Raw genomic sequence first — 18459 nt, forward strand, 5'->3', positions numbered from 1 at the left:
TTGTATTCAAAATGAGAACCTTCATCACTAATCAAAGCACGAGGAGTACCAAACCTGGTGAAAATATTCTTATGCAGGAACTTTAGTACTAATTTGACTTCATCCGTAGGGAGAGCGACAGTTTTAACCCACTTGGAGATGTAATTTACAACTACAAGGATGTATATATTACCCCAAGAGGGTGGAAATGGACCATAAAGTCGATTCCCCACACATCAAACAATTTAACTTCTAGAATATTTTACAATGACATTTCATACCTCTTTGATAAGTTCCTAGTTTGTTTACAACAATCACAAGCTTGACGAAAGTCATGAGCATATTTAAACATGCTTGGCTAATAAAAGCCAAATTAGAGAACTTTTTTCGCAGTTTGTATTCTCCCAAAATGTCCTCTATACGGTGTTGAATGATAGTGGTGTAAAATACTCTAAATCTCATCCTTTGGAACACATCTCTGAATTATTTTATTTGCACAATGTTTGAATAAAAATGACTCATCCCAATAATATTGCTTTGCATCATGGAGAAATTTCCTTCACCTTTGACTATCAAGCTCAGGTGGCAACAATCCACTTACTAAGAAATTAACTATATCGGCATACCAAGGTAATGTCGTGGCAACCAGCAATTGCTCATCTGGAAAATCCTCCTTAAAGAGTTGAATATTGTCGTTTTCATTGCCTACTTCAAGTCTCGACAAGTGATCAGCTACTTGATTCCTGATTCCCTTCCTATCTCGAATTTCAAGATCAAATTCCTTTAGCTGTAAGATCCACCAAATTAACCTTGGCTTGGCATCTTTCTTAGTCACTAAATACTTAGTCGCAGAACGGTCTGTATAAACTGTAACTTTGGTACAAATTAAATAAGATTTGAATTTTTCAAATACAAATACCACAACCAATTGCTTTTTTTTAGTAATTGTGTAATTCAGCCACACATCTGTCATGGTTCTACTTGCATAGTAAATGGAATGAAACACTTTATCCTTTCTTTGCCCAAACACTGCTCCTATAGCAAAATCACAGGCATCATTCATAAGTTTAAAAAGTAGTGTCTAATTTGATGTTATGACAATCGGTGCTATCACTAGTTGTTTTTTTAATTCTTCAAATGCTTTCAAGCAAAGTTCATCAAAATTGATGGTTTTGTTATGTTCTAGAAAAGCACATAGGTGTTTGGATATCTTCGTAAAATCCTTAATAAATCTTCGATAAAATCCTACATGGCCAAGGAAACTTCAAATACCTTTAACTATAGTAGGCGATGGCAATTTCTCAATAACCTCAATCATTGCTTTGCCTACGGCAATCCCTTGCTATGAGATTTGGTGACCTAGAAAAATGCCTTAACAAACCATGAAATGGCATTTCTCTCAATTCAAAATAAAGTTAGTTTCTTTAGAGAAACAAAGAACTAGCTCTAAATTCTTCAAACAGCTCCCAAAAGTATCACCAAACACAGAGAAGTCATCCATGAAAACTTCTAAGAATTTCTCCACCATATCCGAAAATATTGCCATCATACATCACTAAAATGTTTTTGAGACATTCTACAACCCAAATAACATTCGTCTAAAAGCAAAGGTTCCATACAGAAATGTGGAAGTACTCTTTTCTTAATCAATAATAGCTATGGCAATCTACTTATACCCCGAATAACTATCCAAAATGCAATAAAAGACTTTTCCTACTAATTTATCTAGCGTCTGATCGATGAACGATAAAGTAAAATGGTCCTTCCAAGTTGCTTTGTTAAGGTTATGATAGTCCATGCATACTTTCCATCCCATGACAGTACGAGTTGGGATGAGTTCGTTGTTGTCATTACTAACTACTATGACACCTCTTTCTTGGGTACACATTGAATAGGTCTCACCCACAAACTATCAAAAATAGGGTATATTATTCCAGCATTAAGCCATTTAATAATATTATTCTTAATGAATCCCTTCACAATGGGGTTCAGTCTTCTCTATTTCTCAATTGAATTGCCATGGCAATCCTCCAATAAAATTTTATTCATGAAGATAGCAGGATTGATTACCATGATATTAGCAATTGTCCACCCTATTGTTTTCTTAGATTCCTTCAAAACTTCTAATAACTTCTTCTGCTGGAAAAATCTCAATTCTATAGATATGACTACTAAAAAAGTGTTGTTTTCTCTCAAGTAGGCATACTTTAAGTTTAATGGCAAAGGCTTCAACTCCAAAGTGGGAGGGTCACCTATGGAAGGTCTAGGAGGCTTAAAAGAATGATTCGACAAATCTAAATATTTGAAACTCCTTCATTGTCGATACTCAAATTGCTTGGTCTCCATAAGTTCACCAAATTCACCAGTCATTTTTGCTTCAGTCAGTTTAAATAGAGCTACATCATCATTAGAATTACTGTGACAAAACTTTACAAACTCTTCCTCTACTGCTGAGTTGAGAAATCCAATGGCGTAACATTCTTCATTTTCATCTACATACTTCATGGCATCAAAAACATCAAAATTTATTTTTTTGTCATTAACCCTCATTATCAACTCACCTTTTGTACATCAATTAGTGTTCTACTTGTTTCTTGAAAAGGTCTCCCAAGAATAATCGACACTTCTTTATCAGTTTCACATTCTAGAATAATAAAATCTGCTAGAAAAGTAAATTTATTAAATGTTATTAGCACATCTTCAATCTTACCTTTCGGATATGGATAGGAGAGATATGCTAGCTGTATTGTGATTATGATGGGTCTTGCCTTCCCAATTCTAGACATAGACATTAAATTTATACTTGCTTTTAAATCACATAATGCCTTGCCAACATAATAATTTCCAACTGAACAAGGGATAGTAAAACTCCCTAAGTCTTTCAATTTTGGTCGTAATTTGTTTATCAACAATATTGTATGCCCTTCAGTGAGAGCAACAGTTTCAAATTCCCCTAATCACCGCTTCTTTGACAAGATATCTTTCATGACTTAACGTAATTCCACATTTTCTCCAATGCTTCCACCAATGGTATGTTGATATGAAGTTGCTTCAAAAGATCCAAGAATTTTTTTAATTGAAAATCTTGCTTAGGCTTCTGGAATTGCTAAGGAAAAGGTGGCAGTGGCCTTCCTTCAACTTGTTGAGGTTGCTTTTTCGTGGCATTCTTATTGGCAACATGAGTTTATTCTGCTTTAACATTTTTATTATTTGATCTTCTTAGTTGTAGAGTGCTCCACAAATGGTTCTGAATTCATTCTATGTGTAAAATCTGAACTCTCCTCTTTAGTAGCGAAATCATTAACAACTCTAGGTAGTTGAGTACCAATTTTGAGCGTAATCACCTTGCAATGCTCCTTCCATTGAAATCTTGAATTTTCAGTATGACTCGGCAATGCTCATTGGGATCTCAAACTTAATGCATTGGCAATCCAACCCATTTGATTTTCTAAAGCCCTTAAAGATGCAGATTGACTCTATATTACAGCATCATTCTTGGCCATGTATTCCTTTAATAGAGCTTCCATAAATGAAGAAGATAATGCTGAAATTTCTTGAACATTTTGCCATGGCATAGGTTGATTATATCCAGATGGTGCACTTGTGGCATTCTATTGAGCAACATTATTGGAATTTCCTAATTCTTGATTACTCTAGATGAAGTTGGGATGTTGTTTCCACCCAGGATTATACATATTGGAATATGGATCATTGTTTTGATTGAAATTTCCCATGTGATATACTGAAGCTAGGTTCGATGGGCATTCATTAAAAACATGATCTTCCTACAGCAAACACATGTTAGCTCAGCTACTTTCATTTCCTACACTACAGCTGGTTTCTTCAGTTTTTTAATCATATTAGCTAGGGATGATACATGAACTGTTAATGAGGTGATTGTATCAAGCTCCATTATTCCAGTAACTCTTCTGCCTATCTTTACTCTTATAGTCGAATATTAATAATCATTGTTGGCTATCCTTTTTAAAATCCCATTCGCCTGATTATATGATTTATCTAGCAACGTGCCATTGGCAGATGCATCAACTGCCATCATTGTATGTGCGTTTAATCCATTTAAAACATTTCCATCTGTGTTCAATGTTGAAAACTATTCATCAGGCATTTTCTAAGTAATTCTTTAAATCTCTCCCAAGCTTCATACAATGTCTCATTTTCAGATTGCTGAAAAGATGTAATATCATACCTTAACTTGGCATTCATATTAGGAGGATTATATCGCAACAAAAATATTTGACAAAGATCATTCCAAGATGCCATTATTCCTGACAGAAAAGCATTTAACCATGCTTTGGCACGATCTCGCAATGAATAAGGAAATAACCTAAGTTTCAAGGCATCTTCAAGAACACCTTGTTGCTTGAATGAATCACAAACATCCAAAAAGAGTCTTGAATGCAGCCGTGGATCTTTAGTAGGTAATCCACTGAACTGTTCTACTATTTATAGCATTTATCACTAGTTTTAACTTAAAATTCTAAGCTTGAATCTGTGGCCTGAACATACTTGGATTCAAATCATCCAAGATAGACACTACATGTTCTCCAATGGGTCTGTCTCTATCATCTAACGCAAGAGGAATATCAGCATCCCTACCATCCAGACATAAAGGATCTACTCTCTCTAGATCATTTCCAATCCCCTCCATCTCTCGCAATTCCTTTCTCCTTCTCCTCAAGGTTCTCTCAATTTTAGAATCAAAATAATACTCTTCATTTTCGGGCATACCTCTACTCATAAACTAGCAACAAACCTAAAAAGAATAAAAAACAACTAAGTTAAAACTAACAAAATTAAATCGATAATAACAAACCAAAATACATCAATTTGTCGATCCCCGACAACGACACCAAAAACTTGTCGCGTGTGAAATGATATGTGAATCTGCAAATGTACAGTTCGAATCAAGTAATAAAGTAGTAAGTAATATTGTCTCCATAGGGATCGATTATGATTAATTTGGTTAAGTTATCACTATGAACTATAATAATCAAGCTATGGAAAAAACAAAATAACAAATTTGTAAAGGATAATCACGTATGCAATATTAAAATCAGATAAAGAACTTAAAATGTTGTGGCAAATTAGTGAGACAAAGTTCAGAGAAACTACATAATTGAATGAGAAGATTGGAATTACTTAGATGACATCCTTATAAAACAATGATGCCATGGAAAAGTTTATACTAGTCTACTGTTCAGATTCTAGCTACAGTAGTCTACTTCTTTCGAGAGTAAAACTTCAAGCTACCATTCCTAAGGCTTTTTATGTCTACAAGCTTTAAAGGTGATGCCCAATCTTGTTTCTTCCTTACTTTGTACAGAGCGCAGCTCTATGTCAAAAGTGCTACAAATATTCTTTTAAGCACTCGCTTGTATCATTCGATTACAATCCAACTCATCTAACCTTTTCAGTATTAAATCAAATTTGTGAACATACCATACATCCACCTAAGTCTAGAGATTGTATGCATGCATTCAAAATAACACAAATCAAATGAAACAATAGATCTAATAAAGATAATGTCTGGTCATTAATGGAAATAACAATTCATCAAAAGTAATTCCAACCCGATGAGATTAGCTCATGGATTGGAAATTAACATCCAAAATAAAGGTATCATTCAACATCATTTAACAGTTAAAATTTATAGAAATTAATCAAGATAATGAAGGATGAACTTTAGAAAGCTTTCGCCAAATCAACTCCCACCTCCAGTGTTGCAATATTGTGCAAGACCCAAGGTTGAATGCTTCGGCCCCTTTATTACGTCTCTGCTCTATGTTTTAGCTACTACCCTCTCTTCTTTTCTCTAGATTTTTCACAAGAGTCTTTTGGAGAAGAAAAATCAATTCTAAATCCTCGTGTAAAATCCTATGTGTAGAATTCTCCTCTCTTTCCCCTTTTATAGGGTAGGTCCTCTCTCTCAGCACACACTTTTCTCCTTATTTTTCAGGTAGATTTATCTGGTACACGTCCAATTGGCTTAGACTGATAAGGATTGAGTGTTGTGTCAGTATCTTCCTGGAATTTCCATGGCATTTATTCTGGCAATCTGTTCAAACTTTTGTTTTGACAAGACTTCATTCCTTCATTTCTCTTCTTCCTTCTTACACTTGCTACAAACACAAACAATTCATTTCCTTCCACCAACAAAAGTAACATATAGTAATATTGAAAGCACAGTCTAAGCTTCATGATGCAATGTTATAAAAATTCCTAAAAATGCAAAAATATCCACTTAGGTATAGAAAATTAATCAAGTTTAGAAGCATGCAATATAACTCTTTTCAAGAGTTATCACCTATAAACTATTTTAATTCTGAAAAGGTAGATTAGTTGGACTGAAATTGAATGATATAAGCAAGTATTTGACAGATACTTGCAGTAGACTCTAGACATATAATAGCATTTGTAACGCCCCAAATTTTTAATTTTTGGTTTGCTAAATTCTGTCAATAATCAGTATCTGCTTCAGTGGTTAAACATCTATTTATCCTAGGTATTGAGTTCAAATCCTTGCATGGGTGAAACTGAATTTGCTTCTTTTTTTTTTTTTTTGTGTGTGTGTTGGCCTTTAGTGTGCTGTCCAACTTAAGGGGTGGTTGAATTGTATTTAAACTATTGCAAAAAAATGATAGGTTGCCAAGAAGTTATTTGGTTAGGAGTTAGTTTTATTTTAAAATGCTAATAATATATTATCTTTTAAAGATTTATTTTATTTTTTTATTTTATTGTAATCTTTTCCCTAGGAATCTGCCACTTTCTTCACGGTTTTTTTTCTTTTTCTCTCTTCGTTGTTTGTTACTTTCATTCTTTTTGCTACTTTTCATTTGTTCCCTACCAAAGATTTAAGTTATGTCTTGGTTCTTGTTCTACCGATTGTCAATTCGATTTTTTTTGTAACTCTATTCTTTTCAAATTCCATTTCGTTGTTCTATTTCGGTAAGTACTAGGGGTTGGTAAAGATTTTATTTTTGTGTTAGTGACTGTGGAGGTTGGGGTTTCTTTTTTCTTCAAGAAGAAAATTTTATTGATTATGTTTATTCGTTGTTAATGCTGATTAGGGGGAGAATCGTGAGACAGTTAGTGTTTCCCCAATAACTTTATTTTCGGGGGTTGCTATTCCAGAGGGTAAGTGATTGAATTTTTTGCTATTGATGTGAATTTTTTGTAGCGAAGATTAATTGTCATGTTGGATTGTGTTTTAGCACTTGGAATTTTATGAAAATCAGTTAATTAATGAGTATGATTGGTCATTTTAAGTATTGGAGTGTTCATCCATGGATTCACATCGAAATTAGACTAGGTGTGTAATGAGAAACTCAAAAGTCAGCGAACGACAAAAGCCAAAAAACAACATTGTCGATGCCACACGGCCATGTGCCAAGTCGTGTGGTGGGCCGTGTGCAACAAACACTCATGTGTTGGATCGTGTATGACACATGGTCTAAGCCATTTGGGCCATGTGGATCACATGGGCGTGTAGGCTACACAGACGTGTGTGAGGCTGTGTGGGCCACATAGGCTGGCCATTTGGGTATTGTAGGCCACACGGGCGTATGGGGCCAAATTCCATAATTTTTACCTAAAGTCCTCTACGTCGTCCCGATCAACCATGGGCCTTCCGTAAGGTCGATATGTGATTAAATATACTAACATGAAATTTGCTCATCTATTAGAATAATTTCTACTATTTCCAAGTGAACTTGGGGATGTCATATTATAAATAAAATCGAGAAAAATGATATATATGTGTTTTGTATCTGATATGTTATGTATGATTTCTACGCTGAATATATCTGATCCTGGAATGGGATATATATTATGTGGAGGAAGTGTTTTTGCGAGAGGCGACATCTCACCTACTATACTGGCGGCAGTTGCAAATATCATGTAAGTGTATTAACGAAACTAAGTGGTGTGTAGGGTTGGTTAGGTGTTTCAAACCCCATATGGTGTGTTGGGATGGTTGGAGACGATGTGTAGCAGCTAGGGGTAGGAAATGTATATATATCTGTATTTGAACTGTTTTGTTAAGATTTTATACTATTAAATTGTCTGTTAATAATTATCTGTTTGAGTTGTTTGTTACACTCTGAGTTTTGAAAACTCATATTATGTTTGACTGTTATTTTCAGGTAATCCCCAGACTTAGACAGATTGGTGTAATCGAGATCTTGGTTAATACCGTATTTTTCTTAAATTTGACTTATTAAAAATTTTGGTTTAAGAGTTTTGTAATTTTGCACTCTCTGGACATTTTGGACTATTTTGGGTTTTGAACTTTATTTTTCGTTTCTGTATAATATTGTTCAAACGTTTTATCGACAAAGATTATTTTCTGTAAAAATAATAGGTTTCAATTAACAAACTATGTTTTCAAAAATACATCTTTCTAAGGGTTTTAGCTGCAAAACCATAAGTTTCAGAAAATATAATCAAACATCACTTTCAAATAAATAGTTAGATAAAAATATGTTTCTAATTTGGGATTTTAAGAGTTTGCGACAAGTTTCAAAATAAACGAAAATCAAATTTTCAGTCATTTAACGTAACAAATCTAGATTTGACCATAACGTCTAGGCCGGGTTTGGGGTGTTACAACGTTCATACAGAAGGAAAACAATACAGGGTACTGTATTAAGGCCTATAGAAACAGGCAAGGTAACTTGTGGTTTTTGCTCTCGAAAGAACTAGACCATTTTAGAACTCTTCTGAGCAGTAAACTAAATATGGTTTTGTTAAGGCATTATTAACAGTAATGGTAGATTCTTAGTAATCTCGTCCTTCCTAATCAGCATCATATATCCCTGAATTATTTCTGTAGTATCTTTGTCATTTCATTCTTAGTTATTTACTTGATCGTTTGCATAATATTCTCGTAGTAACTCTCATAATTGCCATTACATCTCTACTCTCATTTTTCCATAGCATTTCTAGTTATTCATTAATTCCACGTATTGCTTACATCATTACTCCACTAACTGCCACTGCATATTTATCATTGACTTTGTCATAGCATTAATCACATTTTATTATAATAAATTGACCACTTTTGTGCCTCAATCTGATCCTCATAGGAACTATACTCACTCATCACTTTATTACTTGAATCGACATGTATGCTTGCACAAATAGCATACCATTTCACATGTGATAGTGGCCAATGGATTTGATAACAATTACACACTTGAAGTGTTAATTTACTTGTGACGTAATTTAAATTGTCAAAATTACTTCATTTCAAAAAGTAAATTTTATAGTGACAAAAAATTATCGTCACAAAAATGATTAATGATAGTGACTACTAGTTATATAGCCAATATAATATCATTTCTTGGAAAAAAAATAGCTTGCCATCAATTTTTAGCATTCACCAACAGATTTGGTAACAATTACACACTTATAATGACGATTTACTGGTGATGTAATTTAAATCGTCACAACTATTGTCATAATGGAAAAATATTAATAAATCACAATTACTTATTTTACTAGTGTCAAATGCAAAATTTGTCACAAGTAATTGACTATTTATGACACAATTCTTAATTGTTGTAATGTTGAGGCATGACTCATGACGTTAGACCATAAAAGTAGGATGCCCCACGGATTACCCTACCGATGATCTAAAGTGTAGCTTGGGATCATGCAATAGTGGTATGGAGGGAGGAGTTGGTGGGGGACAAATTGAGCTTTGGGAGCGTCTATTGTTGCTATAGTTGTCCAACTAGTGTTCTAGGCATGACAAAAGTGGACCTGTGCTTCCTTATAAGGACCCCAAGTGTTCTAGGCATGAAAGACGTTGGATTCAGTTGGAAATTTTGATAACTCTATTTATATTTGTAAATAATTAAGATAATTTTGTTGAGGCATGAGGATATTATATTTTGGTTTTTAACACATGTTATTTTTTATTTATTATTTAATAAATTTATATTTTATTAAATCTTTAAACATAAAAGATATTAATTTAACATTTTTAAAATTAATTTAATATTTTTTATGTTACATGTGTTGCATGTGAATATACACATTTAACTATTATTATTTTTAATAAAATAACTTAATTTTATATAATTAATGTGAATAAAATTATTAAAAAATATTTTGTTGAGGATGAGGATATTTTATTTGTATAATGTTTAAAACAATAACATACGGGAGATCCATACTTTAATCTTTATTATTTTAATAATTGAAAAATCGATGCAAATAAATTGTTTATATTATAAATAAAGTTGAAAGTGCTAAATAACTTTATTATTTTGTTATTATATGTGATTTAATAATGTTTTGGCTTTTGTAGAATTATATCTGAAGTAACTTTTAATATGCTATTTTAATTAATATTAATAATAAAATAATTATAATTATTTTTAGTTTAAGCATTATATATCATATTTATAACTCTTTTTAGTTTTTATTTTAAAAATTATATTAATAGTAATCTATCATATTTACTGAAAAAGAAGTGTGAAAGTAGAAAAGTTCTATTAAGAAATTAATATCAAATAAATATGACATTTTCTAGAGAAAAAAATTGAGATTAAATATTTATTATTTCGAAATTTATCGAATTACACTGACGGTATCTTTTATGTTAAATATATTTAATAATGTTTTTGTTTTTACACTTTTAATTACTAATAACGTAATAATAAGTATTTTAATAGATATATAATTTATAGGATAAAGATTTAACTGTGATTTTGCCACTTACAGCTTTTTATAAAAATTAATTACTATATTATATTTTGAATTATTCAATACATTGTAATGCAAAAAAAATGATAAAAACTATTAATTTTGAAATATAATATCAAAACATTATTGTTTAATTCAATTTAAACAATTATCGATAAATGATGGGTGTCGAAACCATCAAATATAAATTCTTACAACATATAACAAGAATAACATTATAAAGCAATAGGGTCGAATCCACAAGCACTGACTATTTAATTTTGCCTTCTTATGTGACCAGAATCATTGTCAGATTCTGATACCACAATCGTGCCCACGACCTATGCATAGCAATGCTGAAAAATAAAAAATGGGGAGGAGGTTTAAATTGATAAAGAAAATAAAATAAGGAAATACGAATTGAAATAAAATAAAATAAAAAATAGGCTCGAAATTACAAAAAAATAAATTTAAGAAAATAAAATAAATGAGTAAATAAAATATTTTTAAGCTTAGCCTCAGCCTCGATATACTCCAATCTTGAATCAATCCTTGAAATAGATTTTCCCTTCCAAGCAATAAGCTTGTTATAGCGACTAAGAACATCCCAACCACCAACTTTACCTTATGTATTCAATCCCAGTACGACCTGCAAACTGACTTTTGCCAAATTTCTAACTGCAATAAACGTGCTTGCAATTTAAGGTTTCGACAGCCTTGAGATCTGAAAAGCCCAACTCAAATCAACGGCCTCAACCGCGTGGGTCGTTTAAATCTGATCTCTATCTCCCTTGACGGAATCCAACTGGCTTTTTCCACCTAGACATGCCAATTTGTTTACGGAACTCGAACACAGCATGACCGATCCGACTTCCCAATTGTATTCCAAACAACTCCAACCCAATGTGTACTTTGAATGTAAGCTGAATCAACTTTAAGGGAAAAAATTTGTAGTATCCCATATATTGAAGAGATAGAAAATACTACGTTGAGAGGTTTTTTTAAGGTAGGTTCGTATCTCATGATTATTTTGTTGGAGCAATTTCTGAGCTAAAGCTAAAAAAGGTTTAGTTAATCATGGAGAAAATCATGCTTTGAAAATAGAATTGTAGAATTGTGGAAGATAGAAAGGGGAAGGGCCTAGGAAACTAATTAAACCAGGAGAAGGTTGAAAGTAAAAGAATAATAATAATAATAATGAATGAAACAGTATAGAAATTGTAGGATGATAATGACGCAGGAAAGGGAAGATAATAAAGGATTTTTTTATTAAATCCAAAAGCTAAGTGTGTGTTTAATTGACTGTAGTCACTAGGTATTTATATACACTTTTAGTGCTAAAATTTATCTAGATTTTTCCTAAATATTATCACTAAATAATTGAAATTTTAAAAATCAAGTTTAAACTAGAGATTAAATTTAAACTAGAGATTAAATTTAAACTAATTACAGAATTGTAACAATATCAAAAATCCTTCAATCTTTATTCAATCATCTTTGTATCTTCAATCTTTCAATCAAGCCCCCATTTTTGCTTTTTGTTCCATTTTAGCCCCTTTTTGTAAGAGTTTGAATTCAGCACACCAACTTCATTCCTGATAAGAAAAATCTAAATTTAATAGCATTTTATCCGATAATTAGCCAAGAATAAATATATTAAAATATGAATTTATCTTACTATCAAATTTCTCTCTACTTAGCCGATGCTTGTCTTCAAGCATGATATCCACTAAAAATAATTTGTCAATCCTTTCTGAAATCAAAACCCCCATTCCTAGTCAAGCATACTTCAAACAATTAGGTGAATAAAAAATAAACAATTGCTAAACTCAATCAATAAGCAATTTATAATATCTTGAACAGTATGTCAAATTCAACTCTTTCACTAAATTTAGGCTTAATCAAACATGCAAAACTATCATACCCAACATATACTTTTATCTATATTTTTATTTTGATTATTATTTTTTCAAACGTAGTCAAGTCTATTGACGTGAAGTGAGATGACATCCTAAGCACATCACCCTAGTTACTCAACCCGATACGTTCTCCTTATTTATTTATTTCTAACAAATTCGAGATATAATCAAACCTTTTGACACGAAACGAGATGACAACCCAAGTACATCATCCTGGTTACTCAATTTCACATGTCCCTAATCAATTTATTTCCCCTTTCTTAAGGCAACTTAGTTAGCAGAGTGTTACAAAATTTGGCTCATCACCAAACCTTTTGACGCGAAATGAGATGACAACCCATGCACCTCACCCTGGTTATTCAACTTGGTCACATTTCTGAATCTTCACTCTTAACCAAACTATTAGCAAATTTATTTATTTATTTAAACAAGTACCTTCACTAGGCAAGTCCAAAAGAGCCAACAATTTTCATGAAATATTGACTAAGGCATAACATTTTCAATTCTACAAAATATTCAATGATCAAGCAAGCAATAGTTATTCATGATTAACCCACTTATTTAAATAAACCAAACATAAGAATTAGAGGTTTATTTCTAAAATGAATTAAGAAACTATTCTTAGCAAAGCACATGCAAAGAAGAAAGTATGGTATGATCCCCCCACCACTTAGCCCACATTGCCCACAATATACAAAAAGAATAATAAAAGTTGAGGCAAAGTGTACTCGTATATATTTAATGGGTCGGAGGGCGGTGGGAGGGACCGCTTTGTAGTATGTTGAGGATACTTAAGATGTTGGCTTCTATTGTTTCGAGGCAAGCTTCAATACGATGAATTCATTCATCTACAATAGAAGGTGGTTGCTCCTCTTGTTCTCTAGTAGCCGGGTCACGTCCTCGTCAAAAGACTTTATTACTTCGAGCGGTTTGTATACCTAAAATATAATGCTAGAAAATAGATTAAACAATATTTTATTTAATTCTAAAATTAAACTTGAATTCAAAATTAAATTAAATAAATAAAGATGAATATGGGTTGCCTCCCATAAAGTGTTTTTGTTTAACGTCGTTAGCTCGATGACCTGAATGTTATTCGTTTGGTTGCTTGAGAATTAATTCTTCCATTATGTGCACTCGAAGGTTCTTGTAGAAAGGTTTCAACCTTTTCCCATTTTCCTTAAAGCACTTCCTGGATTCCTCCATTATCGGTGGATTGAGATGCCTTCGAAATTCTCCGTTTGGGTTTGCCTTTTCTTCTATCAGAATCCTTAAATGTTCTGGTAACAATTTGAGTTCTAATTACGAAGCCTGCAAAATAGAAGACAAGAGTTTAGTTTTAGAAGGAGAAAGTTAAAAATATTTACCTTGACTCCTAGGAAATTGTGGAGTCTCTAATACAATAATGGTTTCATGAATCGGTTCTTTGAACATCATTAACTCCTCAAATTTATACATCATATCGAGGTCTAAACTTTTGCAAAGCACATTTCATAACCCACCCTCTTCATGATATTCAAAATGAAATTTCATTAGTGGTTCAATAATATCAATACTAGAAATATTCGACATTATACTGGGTTGGCCCATTGCCTCAAAAACATTAAATTTCACCATATCACTGTCGAATTCCATAGTGAGGGTTCCACTTCGAACACTAATTTTTGTACATGAGGTACTTAGGAATGGTCTCTCGAGTAGAAAATCGGAAGCATTTCTTGAGCGGTCGCCCTCCATATTGATGATGTAAAAGTCTACAGGAAAAATTAATTTATTTACCTTAATGAGGACATCTTACAACACCCCTTCTGGATATACACGTGACATGTCTGCCAATTGAACAATCACCCTTGTTTCTTTCAAAAGACCTGTGTTTAGCAATTTAAAAATAGATAAAGGCATTACATTAATAGATGCCCTCAAATCACACATGGCTTTATTTATGTTGACATTACATATTCTGCAGGATATAGAAAACATACATTGGTCCTTACACTTAAGTGGAATTTTCCTTTGTAGCACTGCAAAAACGTTTTCCCCCACATTTACCCATTCGTTTCCTTGGATTTTCTTTTTGCCGATACATAGTTTTTTCAAAAATTTTGCATAGTGTGGAACATGTTTAATTGCATTAAGTAAAGGAATATTAATTTCTACCTTCTAGAATGTCTCAAGGATTTCTTTTTCCTATCATTCCTTTTTAACTTGGGCGAACCTTCTAGGGTATGGAGGAGGTACAATGAATGGATTATGAGGTGCCAGCTCAGTATGAGATGCTGGTCCGACTTCCTGTTCAACGTCGTGGTCACAACTCATGCCAGGAACTAGTTCTGATTTTGTTCCATCTTTTTACGGTCACAACACTCGTATTTTGAGATGGGTTCAACTCAGTTTGAGATGATAATTTTCTTTAGTTCTCCAAATGACTAACCGTGAGTGCTAACTTACTTATTTACTGATCCATTTCTTGGAAATGCGCCTTAGACTTTTGTTAGAGCTTTTCGGTGCTAATGGCCAACCTCTCTACTATGGCTTCAAGAGATAACTTTGGAGGTTGATACTATTGAGGCAGAGGTGGTCTTGGTTGATATGGTTGATTATATCGAGGATTCGATCCATAGCTCAGGTTTGGTTGATCCCTCCACCCTACATTGTACATGTTTGAATATAGATCGTAACTTCTTTGAAGTGGCTCTGGGAAGTTCCCAACGGCATCTACTTGTGCAGTTGTATCCTCAAGTAAAATCAGGTACGAGTTGGTAGGATGATCAGGCTTAGCACAAATCTCGCACAACCGAGTTGGGTTCATTTTTCCTATAAGCATATTTCCTTTGTGTAATATGTTTCCTTTGTGACTTAGTAAATGTATGATATTAGTCATGTTTCATGCTAGAATAAGTGATGATATATCTTATATATTTTGGCATGTGGACTGTTATAAAATGAGGTATAAAAGGTAGCTAAATTAACGAATGGTTGGAATTGACATATTTGAAAGTGATGCTTGGAAGTATGTTTGTTTTGGTTCAAGATAAGGTCATATAGGTTCTGTAACGATTTGTAACGTGTTTACGCAAGTGTATGTAGTCATTCAAGTAATAAGTAAAAATAAGTTATTGTCTCCACAGGGACTGTATAAGCTTAAATAATTGATTTCAAAATTATAATTATCAATTTGATGTAAAAAACTCAATAAATTTAAATATTGATGATTAGATTAATTAAATGCAAGAGTGATCCCTAATGCAATTTACATAAATGTATGAATGAAGGCTTTAGCAACAAAAACAATCAACTTTAAATGGGTTAGGATAATTATATTATTCAAATCAACTTACTTTCATCATGCTAATATGTTTGGAACTATTTCCATGGAAACTCAATCTCTTATGTGTTTGGAAACCAAATTAGGTCCTCTCGAATCTTTTACTTAGTTAAATATGCATGTTACTGATCATATTAGACTAAGGGTTTCTTAGCATTTATCAAGGTCACAGGGACATTTACATTTGCAACAGTTTAATTACATAAATCTAAAAACCATGCAAGATAATAGAGCTAACTAAAGATATTATGAACATTAACTTAGTTAGTTTTCATGACATAAATTAAGCAATGCACTTTTCAATTATGCGTCTACTAGCTGTCATTTGGATAGGATCACTCAACTAATCTGAATGCACCCAATCACGTATAAATGAAATGCACCATGATATTAACTAAAAACATAATTGACTGAGGCACAAAACATGTTAACATGAATTAAATAAATCTCATCAATTTAATATAATCATCCTAGCAAATAAGATTTAAAACTTCGTAGTTGATGTAAAAAAACATTAAAATCAAAGCAAACATATTAAAATAAATAATAAAGGGGAAAGACTAGACTCAGTTTAGTAGCCTTTCAGATCTATTCTGACTGATATGCTCAACTTTGCTTAGTTCAGCAGCCTTTCGGATCTATTTTGATTGAAGCGCTCCTCTATTCTAATTGAAGCTTATTTTGCTAAGGGTTTAGAGGGAATGCGACTAAAGAGTGCTTAGCTAAAGATTGGTGAGGGAAAAAGAGAAAAGGGATTGAGAGAAAACTAGATTGAGTGAGAGAGGTATGTTGAGTGATGAGGGATGAGGGATAAGTGAGGGATGGCAAGGTATTTATAGGTGAAGGTGAGGGTTTGAGTTTACTAAAAATAGGTTTAAATTTCCTTCTTTCCCTCTCTTATGTGTCCAACCATATTTCAAGGAAAATGGATGACTAAGTCTTCTCAATTTGAATTTGAATTTCAAGCTAAAGATAGCTATAGAGTGGACGATTTCAACAGGGAAGTTGTTGAGCTAAATTCTAATTATTTTCCAACTGTAAGGACCTTCAATTAAATATCCCAAAACATATTTTTGGGCAGCCACATCAAGTGCTAAAATTGGGCTTTTAATTCCCCTTGTTGGACTGTTCTTTAGTCCAAAACTTAGCAAACATGTCCATCAAGTGCTAAAATTGATAACTTGTGCAAAATTGCATGGTGTGCATGGCCATCTTTTATTTATTTAAATCATGTCTCCAATAGCCTACCTACATAGTTAAAAATAAATACATTAATAAATTAACATGAATTCATATAAAATATGCATGAAAATCATGTCATTAAGCATGATTTCTCAAACATTCCAAATTCATGTCCAAAATTACTAATTAAGTAAAATTATCCTATTTCAATAATAATTACTCAAGATAAACACTATAATTAAGTAAAAAGGTGGTAAAAATATATAGAAAAATCCTATATGATTTCAGGTTTACAGGTTCATAGCGTACAAAATGAAATGGATAGGTTAGTTTGTGAAAGTTGAATGGCAGGCCTTATTATGTTTTGGTATGGGTAGATTTGGCATTTGAATGAATGTAATTAAATAAATTGATTTTGAATATTTTGAACTAATGTTTGACTTGGTTTTGGCTGGAATGGTTAGGTGATTTGTTTAGCATGAAATGTAACGCCTCCACGCCCGAGACCGTCGCCAGAGTCGAGTATGAGGTGTTACTAAGCTTAGTTTAACATTTTTAGAACTTTGGATTATTTGTTTCTACATTCACAGCTTTTAAGCTACTTGCGTCACAGTCACAAGAAAAATCATATCTCAAGTTACAAAACTTGAAATTAAGATCCATAAATTTTTCCTGAATCTAGACTCATATACCTATCTACTAATTTTTTTCTAGAATTTTTGGTTGGGCCAATTAGTACAGTTTATTAGTTAAAGTTACCCCTGTTTCAGGACTCGACTGGTCTGACCTCTGTTTACTACGAACCACATTTATCTCTGTAAAAAATTCATATGACTATGAGATTTGTTTCTACTAAAACTAGACTCAATAAGGATTCTGAGGATATAAAATACACCACCTAATTATATCTTTACAATTTATGGTGAATTTCTAAAGTAGGAACAGGGGATTCAGAAACTGCTATGACTCTGTTTCACTAAAATTCAAATATCTTCTAACATATAATTCCTTTACTTGTTTCATTTGTTTCATGTGAAACTATACATAAAAAGCTTCAATTTCATATGTAGTTCATCACCAAATTCAATTTCTATGATTTTTAGTAAATTTTCAAACTTGCATTAGTGTTGCTGCGGTATTCTTTTTATGGTAAATTTCATCCTTTTTATGAGTTTTTATGCACTAAGTATCTTAATAGTTTTCCTTAACATCAAACATAATCTAAACTAACCATTTTCATAATTTATCATTATCAAGCATTTCCTCAACCATTTCACAACCATACCATAAGATCATTTACACAAAATAGGTATATTGCTATACATGCCATACTTAAATTTACAA

Source organism: Gossypium arboreum, chromosome 1 (genome assembly GCF_025698485.1).
Source record: "Gossypium arboreum isolate Shixiya-1 chromosome 1, ASM2569848v2, whole genome shotgun sequence".
Taxonomy (NCBI): Eukaryota; Viridiplantae; Streptophyta; class Magnoliopsida; order Malvales; family Malvaceae; genus Gossypium; species Gossypium arboreum.